At 39.0% G+C, this 12,841-nt stretch overlaps 1 protein-coding gene across 3 annotated transcripts in view; it reads right to left on the bottom strand.

The window, feature by feature from the left end:
- The window catches only part of LOC139948638 (RNA-binding motif, single-stranded-interacting protein 1-like), a 236,093-nt gene that overhangs the window by 65,227 nt on the left and 158,025 nt on the right, over positions 1-12,841 (bottom strand). The gene's annotated exons all lie outside the window — the stretch shown is intronic.

Here is a 12,841-nt window from a genome sequence, read left to right as displayed (position 1 = left end):
CGAATTTGATTTTGAGACCTCAAATTTAGATGGGGTCTCAAAATCAACTTGCATCTGAAAGCACACAACTTCGTGTGACAAGGTTGTCTTTTCTTTCTTTATTATCTTGACGACCAATTGAGCTCAGATTTTCACAGGTTTGTTATTTTATGTATATGTTGAGATACACCAAGTGAGAAGACTGGTCTTTGACAATTATCAATAGTGTCCACTGTCTTTAAGTCTATAGATTTTAGAGTGATCAGAATATAAAAAGATAATATCCCTGTCTTTTTGTTTACTGCCAGCCATGAAAGCCCACAACATGTTGAGACTAATACAGTCAAGATAATTGGAATCACATTAGGGCAAAGTTTCAAATTGATTATAGAATGTTATGCTCTGCAAAAATCAGCAGGATACCGATGTCAGTAGAGAAAAAACTGCATAGATTAGAAATCAATGAAAGTATCTTGAACAAATTTGAATCTTTAACAAAAAAATGCCTTTGGGGGAGTTTGAGATCTCTGTGGTGTCCGTTTGGGAATGTTGTGGCTAAAGATGTGGTTGGTCAGTACCCGCTGTCATCTTGCAAAGCATGGATGAATTCAACATTCTTGATGAAAATACTGTCACAAATTTTTCCTGTATTCTCAGCAAGTACGTCATTCATCTGAACCATCTTTTACAAATGATTTTCATTAGATCTTTCTTGATAATTGTGCCTATAAATCAACATTCTTACTTGACAGGGAAAAAACACAATGGCCCTACCTTTTATTACAAGTTTCTAAACGAGTCAATTTTTAGCAATGTGCTTTTCAAGAATAGACCCAAGGACATACGATCTCTTGAAGTGATGAGGTTTTGAGTTTCCCAGCATTTGGACTGGTTTCGCAAGAGTGGACGTTAATTACTGATGCAGTATCATAACGTTTAATGCTTGGGTTTTGTGTACATGTGTTTTCCGTTGCGCACAGTTGGAAAGCGGATGGCACAGTCAAAATGTGGAAGTAGATCGCCTGGTCGTCAAACTGTACTACTATATTCTGGTTTGGTTTTGCTAATTACAACATTAAGTTTAATGATTAAGAAGGAGAAAATTAAAGATCATTTCATGCTAAATTTTGTGTGAATAGGTTTGCTTTTTACATTCTTATTCTGCTGTTAATTTTCCCTAAATTCAGCCACTAACGGCATTTATAGGCATTTAAATAGACCATGTGATAACAATTAGCAACAAATTTGCAACACCCAATCTGTTATTCAGATTATTTGTGATGTGAATGTTTCTTGAATCACCAAGAGACTAGATTTAAATTGCCCTCCAGAGCCGATATTGAACCCACGCTTAACAACCATCCCTTTACCCTAGCCCTCTGGAAATCAAGAATTCACCTGTTTTGCTTCCCCATTCAGGAACACTACATGACTAATCAAACAAATTAACGACATTTCTCACTCATCGTACATTTAAAACACATGTCGATTCCACAATATTGACTGGACCCTTTACATTGGGGGCTTCGCGAAAAGTCTCACAGGCCCCCAAAAAACAAAAGTCTCAAATTTCGGGTTAACAGGCGATTCGCCCCAGCCCTGCACGTCACAATTCGTTCGGGTATTTTTGATAAACAGCTTTTCGATTGCTGCAAAATTTCCTGAAAGGAACTTGAATTTGTAATGGCTATTATGCGCGAGGCCATGCAAGCCATTATAGCGAGCCACCTCACCGCAAGATTGTGCAGAAAAGTTTTCAGGCAAAATTCACACAGTGTACTGTACAGTTATTCTTTTTTATGAAGTGTATAATAGCCTACACTGGCTTACATTGTAGCTACAACCAAACAATCAAGCTATTTATATGTGAAAAAGGGCAAGGAGAAAAAGGCCATTTTTAGGGTACGCGAACGCAAAGCTAAAACTAGTAAAATGTGACATGTAAATTATTGAAAACTGTCAGGTTTTGGTAGGGATGAGCAACAGTGTGTAGAATTTGCAACCATGCTGTATGGTCAAACCATAGAGCAAGGAACAAGGAGTGCCCTTCACTCATGATAACGATAATAAGACTGTAGTAAGGGCCCGTTAGGATGTTCTATCAATTCAGGATGACGCACAAATCTAGCCGTAGCCATTACTGTAGCCGCTACTTCGGGCACGGCCTAAGACTAAGGTAAGAACACCACCATCTTAGTCATGTTCCCTACATACAATAGCCATCATAAACACTGATTTCCATAAAATCAAAAAGGGTGCTAGACTAATGTTGTCTTACAACCTCAATTTAGTTGATTCAGACATTGGTTTCTAACAAATTGTGAAGATAATAGAAACAAGACAGCTACACAAACAAGATCTACAGGTAGCAAAAATGACTGGAATTTCAGAGTAACAAATGTCCACAAACTCAAGTGACAACCTACAAGGTTAACAACACACATGTTGCTTAGCAATGGCAACATAACCATCCAAAAGCCATTCATACACTTTACATACACTACCAACACCTCCAACATTATACCCAAACATAATCTTTCCATCCAAGGTTACCTCACGACTTCTTCATTAAATAAAAAAAAAAAAACGGGGCTAAGCCTTCATAATTTAATTTATATAACTATGACTACACGTACTCTTCAAGAGCGCGAGGAAATAAAGGGGAATAGAAAATGGGTCAGGTTTGTTTAACTTCCGGCATGAGGTCGTAATTAACATGTTGGGAAATCAAAATAAATATAATTTTAAAAAGTAATTTGATAAATTAAAGTAAATATAATTTGATTAATTAATGTAGGCCATTTTCTTTTTGAAAGACTATAGACTGGTGCCGTTAATTCATCAAGTCACATAGAAGTAAAGTGGAACAGGTCTTCCAGGAACGTGACCCAATCGAAGGTCACAAACCATAAATTTTTGAATACATTAAACAGTTCAGAGGACACCAAGAGTAACATGCCTGTGTTTTGTTTTTTACAGGACTCGGGAAAGTACTGAGTATACAGTACTAACACACATCGGTGTACGGGTAAAAAGCCAAAATTATTATTCTTTATCCCCGATGCAAATTTAACATTTATTATATCGTTGCGGCACCCGCTGCCAAAACATAAGATTCAAACTGCCTCTAGCTACCGGCAACCTCTGTAGTCTAGTTGGTAAGACACTGCTCTAGAATTGCAAGAATCGTGGGTTCGAATCCCACCCGAGCAACATGCCTGTGATTTTTTTTCACAGGACTCAGGAAAGTACTGAGTATAAGTGCTAACACACATCGGTGTATGGGTAAAAACCAAAATTAATAAGACACCAAGAACGTTAAAAAAAAAAAAAATCCCAATAGTACTACATGAAGTATAAAATAAATCATTATTTAGATATAATACACAAGACAGAAGAAAACTGACCTTTCAATATCTTACACTAGTCCTGATCAGAAAATGAAATTTATCGCAACTAAAATAAATAAAAATAAAAAATACCATCCACAAAATTCATTATAAATTCCAATATTCATCAAGTAATAAAACAAAATTAAAAACACTCCAGCCAAATGAAATTGCCTTTTTCTATATCATTCACTAGACTTCATCACAAAATGAAACAAACCAATTTGAAAATTCCATGCCTGCAACAAATTAAAAATTGAAAATTATAAATTAAAAATTATAAATTATAAACAAACATGTTTTAAAGGCACTGAAGTGGATTTCACAAAGAGTTAAAACTAGTCTTATCTCAAGTAACTTAGGACTAGCCACACGCTTTTAGTATCTCCTAGGAGTGAAATCGACCCCTGGACATCTTTGGTAATTGTCAAAGACCAGTATTCTAACTTGATGTGTCCCAACATATGCATAAACTAACAAATCTTTGAAAATTTTGACTCAATTGATCATCGAAGTTGGAAGAGAACAATGGAAGAAAAAACACACTTGTTGCCCGAATTGGTGTGCTTTCAGATGCCTAATAAAACATTTAAAAGGCTTCAGGCCTGTAGTCTTTTATCATTTGATGGAGCCAATTCTCACAATGTTTTAAATTATATTATCAAAAGCTCTCCATTGCTCGTTACCAAGTAATTTTTTTGGCTTACAACTATTTTGAGTAATTACCAATAGTGTCCAGTGCCTTTAACCATAGAGCACACAGCTGTTTCAACCCAACTTGCCCTGAACATCATGGTCACCTCTGAGGAGAATTTGTTTAAGTAACCATCCATCTTTAATTAAGGTTCTCTTTTTTTTTTTACTCATCTTAAGCCAGGCAAATCTTCGCTGCACGACAGTCGGAAGTGGCCATCCATGCTTCATTAATGGCTTGTATCTTGTGAGCTACACAGCTGAGTGAGTTGGTTGGGGGGGGGGGGGGGGGTTGGCCTATCGGGAGGTTATAGGAAGAGAGTTCGAGGATACCACATGTGATATCATTGACCGAAGCTTACATGCCATCATGGATGTGGGCTTGAATCAGCTGTATGCTAGAAAGCGTTTAGAAGCTGTGTTGGCGCATCAATTGTTTCTGAACCTATATGCAAAAGCTTGACTTATAGTAATAATAATAATAACATAAAATTTACAAGGCGCACATTATCTGGAAGGTACCATTCAAAGGCGCCGGACTGCAGACACTTGACCTGTTCTAATAATAATTTATTTAAATAACGTAGTTTTATGTAGGATACATATCTGTTGATATGGCACTCAAGGCAGGTTGTGGAAATTTTGGATTTATGATGAGACCTGGCCCCATTTTATTGGCTCTGGTTATTGCTGAATTCTGCGCTTACGATCACCATTTGTCGCTTACCTGCAAGCGCCAAATATCTGTGCTAGCTGTGTAAGTGTAGAATGCCTAGTAACGTTGAGTACGCTAGCGCAGAAGCCAAAATTCCATGCTAACCTCTGAAATATGCTTGACGTAAGCACAGAATTCTCTGCTTCCGTAAGCACCGATTCTTTGCTTATGGTAAGCAGAGCCATGAAATTGGGCCCTGTTTATGTAGTAGTACCTATTAAGGGTTTAAAAGGTGCTGTGGCACACTCTCTTCATACCAGTTTTTAATCCTTCTGAGATACTGGCAAAACTGAGCAAACAGCGTTTTGCGAATCTGAATCACCATTGCTTATTGTAATACCCGCATTTGGTATAAACCTGATACGAATGAATGTGATATGTGAAACAAGTGTGCCAAACAAATTGACTAAAACTATGTACGTGGAGAAAGATTTTGATTAAATTTTCACGAAGTCATTTTGGCCGATGTCTCAAGATGCTCATTAAACCGCTATCGAGGAAGGTAAATCACTGGGCACACTGGCGCCCCGATGATTCACAGAGGGACATGATGATGTGATTGGGAACCGGTGATAACGAGTGACGACACCTTACTGAAGATCCATTCCTATAGATGGTTGGGAATCTGGACTTCATCTATGGCAGTCCCTATGGTGTACCAATTGGTCCCCAGACTAGTGATTAAGGTCAGTGATGGGACTGTTTGTGCGAAGATGCTGTTATCCCAATCTCTGTTCGCACGGTCTGTTAGAGGAAAATTAACTCAGTCCACTGCATAGTCCCCACCGTTAGTATTAAAGGGGCATTGTTAGGATCTGCTTTTTGTTTCATTAAGAAAGTGTCTTGAGTTCATACCAGTCTAAGTATGGATGCAACTTATAAACAGATTATCACTTCTCACAAGATATCATGCTTATCAGTAACATGAGTGATAGATCCAATTTATGTCGCGTCTGTGTAAGAAGTTTTCGTTCATTACAATGTAAAAGATGGAAGAGGTAAAAAGCACTGCAAAAGACAACACAGGCAATTGATTTGAGTCCCTTCAGCTAAAAGTAAAATGTTGAAATCATGAACTGATGTTTTATTTATGTGTCTAATATTGTCTAACAATTTATCTTCATGTAGAATTTCCATTACCAATTTTTATTAAACCAAAATTGTCCCGCCTCGAATGAGCGAAGGATCCAAAACCAGCAAAGTCTGGTCTGTGTCTAAGGCAGTAATTGTTTCTTGTCTCTAAAATGTTGAAGTTCCGAGAGTGCTTGCTTCCTTGTTAAGGACCGAGTGTCAGTTATAAGTGAGCAGCCAATTTCAGCTCCATCCTCGGACCGCTGATAGAGCTTCCCGGCCGGGAAGCGGCCCCAACGAACAAGGCTGTAAGGTAAAGGGCCACTGCCGACAGTAAAAGCTCACCGAGATAGACCAATTCATCACACCGAAGAGGGAAATGTCAGATGCTGAGAACCATGAGTGGAAGGAATCAAACCGCATCTTGTGCTATAGGACATTTGTCTTAACCTTAACATAACCTTAACATCTCAACATGAGCTAGACAGGCAGACTGTACATGGATAGGCACAGGTGGAAAATGTAGTCTAAACCATAGCCTCTGAGTTTAGTGAAAATTTTAGGGCGGGGTTTAGAGAAGTTACCTGTAATTGCCTGTCTTCACAGGGTCTAATTCAAGTAGTAGTCATTTAATACCCAAATTATCTCATTCAAAATCCATTGCATGGGGTTATAGAAGACCAACATATGAGAGAAGTAGTCCAGTAGGATTTGAAACTTTGCATGGTGGAAATACAATATAGAAAGGTTTGCGGTAACACCATGTAATGACTATCTCTAATGAGTTGGAGTGGTTCTGAAAAGAACCGTTGGTTTCAACTCGACATTTCGATCAGTATGCTCTGATCGTCTTCTGGAGAGAAAAAAAAGAAAGAAGAAAAAAACAGAAGTAGCCCACAAACTTGCAAGATCAAGATACAACCTCAAAAGTGGTATACAGGTTAAATGGTAAATGAAACACCTAAGGAAAAGTAATGATGTTCTCCAATTGCTTCAGCTGGCTAGGGAAATGTTGAAAAATATCACAAAAGAAACATGGACTGGTGAAAAACAGTATGGAAAAAGGCAAGTGAAGCGACAATTTAAATGAATATGTATTGTTGGCTAGTTGCCGGTAAAAAAAGGTATAGGCCCTTCGACACTTGCTTATTTATTACTGAATTGCAGTGTTAGGAAAAGTTTGACATCCTCAAACTGCCCCTTTAAGGAATGTGCCTCCATCTTGCACAAACACTTAAGATTCCTTGCTTCCGTTGTCTTCTTCTCTCCCCCTCCTCCTCACTTAATGACGCAAGGCTTGTTATCTTGAGTTGCCCTGTGATTGATAGATGCTCATTACCATGCCACTCTAATCAGCCAAGAAAAGGGGGGTTGGAAACGAGTCGCTGGGGAGATTTCAAACCCCCCCCCCCTTCCTCTCTCCTCCATCCCAAAGTCTACCGAGTTGCTTGACATTTTTATGCCGACAGGGGTTAGAGGTGAGAAAGTTGGGAATGAGGGGTGGTGTCTAGAATAGTGGAGATGCCGTGAATAGTGGTGCAGTGTGTTTAAGAGGTGATGTGAAAGCATGGTCAGAACTTTATAGGAACACGTTGCCTCGGATCGGTCGAGTAGGTCTTTGAGAAGCGTTTGTAACCGTTTTTTATAAAATGCATATGGGTAGAAAGATGTTGTAAAAGTAGAATACAATGATCCACACAAACATGCCTCGAAATTGCACGGTTTGACTCCCATAAATGGCCGACCGTGATAGTTCGCGACGTAAAAGGAAAACCCTGCAGTTTCGAGTCATACTTGTGTGGATCATTGTATTCTACTTTTAAAACATCTTTCCAACCACATGCATTTTATAAAAAACAGTTACAAACGCTTTTTATAGACCAACTTGTCCGATCCAAGGCAACGTGTTCCTTTAAGTTCCATCTCCCTTATTTTTTTTTCAAACCTTTGTAAGTCCAAATCCATCAAAATTTAAATGCAGACTTCGAAACACATGCAGGAGGTCAGCAGGTCACTACTATTAGTAGTTATTCACTAACTCAGCTACCTTAGAAGTTTGGCGCTTACCCTGTAAGCGATGTAAGGTGATTGCAAGCGCAGAATGTAGAAGTAAGCAGAGTCATGATATTGGGCCCTGTCCTAAGTTAGGATGAGTTACTGGTCCTAACTTAGGACCAATCCTATCTCTTAGCATTGCTTAGGACTAGTCCTAAGTTAGGACTACCTTTGTGAAATCCACCCCTGTCCTAAGTTAGGATGAGTTACTGGTCCTAACTTAGGACCAATCCTATCTCTTAGCATTGCTTAGGACTAGTCCTAAGTTAGGACTACCTTTGTGAAATCCACCCCAGATCATTCAAATGCCCCACAACCTAAAATAGAAAGCTTGTGTCTATCTTTAGAACGCATTTGTCTGATTATCTTCCAGGAGAAGATGGGGGGGGGGGGGTGAGATTGAGAAGCTTCTCAGAATCTCTGGTGATCTGTGAGCAAGTTTTCATTTTAATCTGAAGTTCACAAAGACCTTTTTACTAGTAAAAGGCTATTGATCACTCTAAACTGTAGAAGCATTTTAAATTTTTCATATTAAGTCGCGTCTCAACCTTTTGCACTAATGATTGATCTGGTATCTATCCCCAGCATCAGATTAAAACCTGACAAATTATTCCTGTAATTACAAGTTCTCATCCTCATCAAAGACGAAGAAGAGGGAGAGGGGAGCCGATGCAGAGTCACCCGGTGTTAATTACAACCTTCCAGGACAGTCCAAGCCGTGGTCGGAGACTACAGAGAGACGTTTGGATGTCATTTATTCATGGGAATTCTAATGTCGCTAATCTACATCTAGCTTTTGGTTACACTAGAGGGGAGAGCAGGTGCTACGTGTGTGATGATGGCAAAGATATTTACACTTTAACGGCTTCAAATTACGGGAGATGTTAAAAAACTTTAAAAGTCATCCAGGGTAGTTATTGCCCCCTTGGAAGCAAGGCTGGATACTAAATTAGAAATTATACCGGATACGCACCTGTAATTGTAGTTGTTAATACAATTATGCGTTTCCGAGTGATTGTGGATTTGGTTTAAAATACTTTAGTAATGCTTTTTCAAGGTTGTCAAAAATAGTTGTAACATCACTTTCTTCAAAAAGAGCCTGCAGTATAATTTGTATAAAGCAAAGCGTAGAGACCCATAACATTTTACAAGGATGGCAAAAAAAAACCAAATTGTTATCGATTTTTGATACACAGAAAGGGGGGCACAAAATTTGAACAGCTATTCTTTTATAACTCTTGAATTTATGCAATAATTATCATACAAGATGTGGCCACTGATCCATCGTGCCGTAACCTTGCATTGGATTAATTTTGCCATTTGGGGGGGGGGGGGGGATCTGCCACTCTGCTCTTGTACCACTTTTCCCTACGGTTTGAATCAACGCCAACATTAACAAAAAATCTTGGCAAGCCCCAGTCACTTGTCTTAGAGTAAGAGAGGAATCAAGCAGACATGATGCTCGTCGTTTTACAGATCATTAAAGACATCGGAAGCAGAGACAGGGGATGTCATCTGTGAATAAAAGCATCGTATAGACCCAGACACATGCTTTGAATAACAATCAGATTGTGTCGTCTACATTTGGTTGGATTTCCTGAGAATTGTTGCATTAGCGCTGAGCGATAAGATCTGTAGTCCATGCTGTCCAGTCAACCACCTGGAACACAACGTCTTCAAAACTGTCAAAGCAAAGCACAGAAAGCCCATCTTTTGGAAGCCAATGTCCACAAGAACTAAGCTTACTTAGCACAACTAATTTGCCAATTTTTTTAAAAACTGTCAAGCAAATTTTGCTTAGCACAGAGCGCGTATCTTTTGGAAGCCAATGTCAAAAAGAACTAAGCTTACTTAGCACAACTAATTTGCAAAGTGGTTGACTGATATCCCTATTGATAATTAGCTTAGTATCAAAATCTGCCAAAATTTGTGCCAGTATTTTCAAAATGCTGTTAGCCAAAAATCTGCTAAGGAGAGATAAATCTTGTTCAGCCGAAACGGGCTGCTCAACAAATATGTGCACATTTCTGCCAACATCTAGTGGAGTTTCTCTAATGTACAGTCAACAATGGGATAATATTCTCAATCAGCTTAATGGTAGCAGAGATCAGGCTAAAATCTGTATCCCTTAGGCCTTACTATCCAGCCACAAAAATAACAAAATAGCTTAAAGGCTTTGTTGCAAATGACTCATAATTAGGCTGGGGAAAATGTAAAAAAAAAAATGTTCTTGTACTCATAATGATGATATTGGTTGTTTTGTGAGTACCTAACTTGTACTTTTCAAGGCGTGTGATTGCAACAACAAAAAGAACTGGAAAAATGTTAACTTTTTTTTTTTAAGTCTGCAGAAAAGAATGAAACGCCACCAAGTTAAATGGTATTTTGGCTGATAACCTTTTGTTTTTTTGGTGGGTTGGGGGGGGGGGTAAGCAAAATTGTGTTCATACTTCATTATTTCTTCATTCCAATGTTTTCTACTTACGCAGCTCTATGAAATACTTGGGCCCAGGGACCCGTTTTAGAAAGAAGATTTTTGCCTAAGTGATCGTGAGACGAAAATTATTTTAGCATGTTAAAGCGTATTTTCATGACATTGTTTTACTAATTCCTCAAAAACTACAGCACCTCAGCAACTAGTAGTTTAAGGTACGCTTTCCACTATCACTATCTTCAAATGGTGTAAGTTTAATGTTTAATATGTGGATATTGTGTTTTGTGTTACAAAAAATACCCAAATCCGTTAAGCACAAAATACAAGTTTCTAAGCAAAAGAAGAAGCTACTCAAATTCCTGGTTGGATTTGTGAGAGGAGAACGGCTGCATTGGACCACAGTCTCCTGACTACCTGAGCTCGCACCTTGAGCTTGGTGTTACAAAAAGTACCCAAATCTGTTAAGCACAAAATACAAGTTTCTAAGCAAAAGAAGCAGCTACTCAAATTCCTGGCTTGATTTGTGAGAGGAGAATGGCTGCATTGGACCACAGTCTCCTGACCACCTGAGCTCGCACCTTGAGCTTGGAGTGACAGAATCTCTTAATTGGTTGAGAAGATCTGAGCGGGATACCACTGTGATGAAAAATCCTAGGATTATCTGATGGCTGAGAACCATTAGCGGTTATCTATCGGTTCGGAAAACGCCATTAAGCACCTGATTGCAACCGCTAACAAATTATTCATGAAGACCAACAGAGGTCAGCTGGTCAAACCCATATTCCACGACAAGAGGTAGGGTCAGGCATGTGAGTAACTACCCATGAAAGAAGAGGAAAAGAGAAAACCGGGCAAGCAAAAAAGAGGAAAAGATAATATTCCTATACTTTTGTACACAGTGAGTAAAGGAAAAAAGAGGAAAATCAAAACCCAAAAGAGGAAATCAACTGAAATGAGGAAGCATCACATGCCTGAGTAGGGTTTGCACTAGCTAGCAGGAACAGGGTTAGTGACTAGCTAGCAGGAACAGTTATCTGGAAGTCATTTCATTTTCTCATCAGCTTTTTCCGTCCATACTTCAAACGGAAAAAGGGTCTTAGGGATGCTTTTCCACTGCCTTCCACCTCTGTGAACTGGCTTGGAATCCCAGAGCCTTGTAGGATTGGGTTTTCAGTCCCTAGCTGAACAATTTCCTATTTGGGGTTTTCTTTCCACATCTAAAACTGAACATGTCTTCATCACCTTCTCTGTATTGTCATGCCACAGGTCACAGAGCTAGTCAGGTGCCCTAGTTTTCAATGCCAGAAAGACATTATAATATAAATGAAGCCATGATCGTTATTTTCTTAATACATCCCAAGTTTCAAATTGTTGCACATGAAAAACAAATCTAAAGTAGGAACATTTAAAAGGGTTGGTTTGTACTCAAACGGCAGGCTGCCCTCAAAATGAAAGCAAAATCCTGACACCATTCTCTAGGATAAACCTTTGAAAGTCACAGAGAATGCCGCTACCACAAACACAATTTCAGGTCGACCACCACAGCAGAAAATCCCCTTCCGCAGATTATCCCAGCCGAAGCAAAAAACTAAATGCCTATGGAAACTTTTTTCTTCTCAATCCGTCTGGCACTTTTACCGGAATCCTCCCATGGAATCTCCTGAATACGATCAGTCCCTTATTACACCCTTAATTAGACAATTTGGTCACAGGGTGGCACTCAAATACAAAGGAAAGGGAAGCGTTCCTTACAAGGTATGTAGGTATCAGTTCACAGAGTGAACCATTGTACTTTTTTCATTTTTTTCATTCTGGGACAAAGTGCATTGATCTCTGGTAGGATATTATTTCACGTTGATTGTGACCTATCCTGGGCAAACTGTGTCTAGCAGAAAGTGTGCACCTTCTACAATAGGCGTAAACCTCCAGGGTAAACATTTATAAGATTGGTATAACGCAAGGAAACATTCTACAATCCAACCCTGGCATTTCCCACTTAGGCTCAGGACTGGGTTTATTTGCTCATCAAATAGTTGAAGAGAAGTGCTTTCAAATAAAATCTATTTTAGGATTTTGAAGGTAAGGTTTGGTTTTCTCAACATGAGACACCACCACGCATTGATGTTATGGCTGATTTCAGGATACACTTTGCCATTTTAGAAGTGACTTACTATGGCATGAGGCATCATAAAGGATAAGTTTCACACTGGAAAGATAACTTTATAATTTAAACATTTGGAGTTGGCTGTCCTTGCAGTTCAGACACCAATGTCATAAAGCTGCAGCGCTTAAGGAGAAAAGATTGTAGACAATTTCTGCTTAGCACAAATGAGCAGGACACCAGTCACAGATGGTGTGAGATAATAGTTTGGCTGGTAACCTGTTGTATTTAGGGACATTTTGTGATTATTAGCAGCTCTTTGTGTGCCCCTGGATTTCGCCAGGTTCATCTCAAAGTTGAGATAACAATATTGATAAGAGCAATCTTAGCATAAGGGAAATCAA

Source organism: Asterias amurensis, chromosome 16, assembly GCF_032118995.1.
Source record: "Asterias amurensis chromosome 16, ASM3211899v1".
In the NCBI taxonomy this organism is placed as follows: Eukaryota; Metazoa; Echinodermata; class Asteroidea; order Forcipulatida; family Asteriidae; genus Asterias; species Asterias amurensis.
Note: the sequence above shows the minus strand (reverse complement) of the source record. Positions and strands in the feature narration are given on the sequence as shown.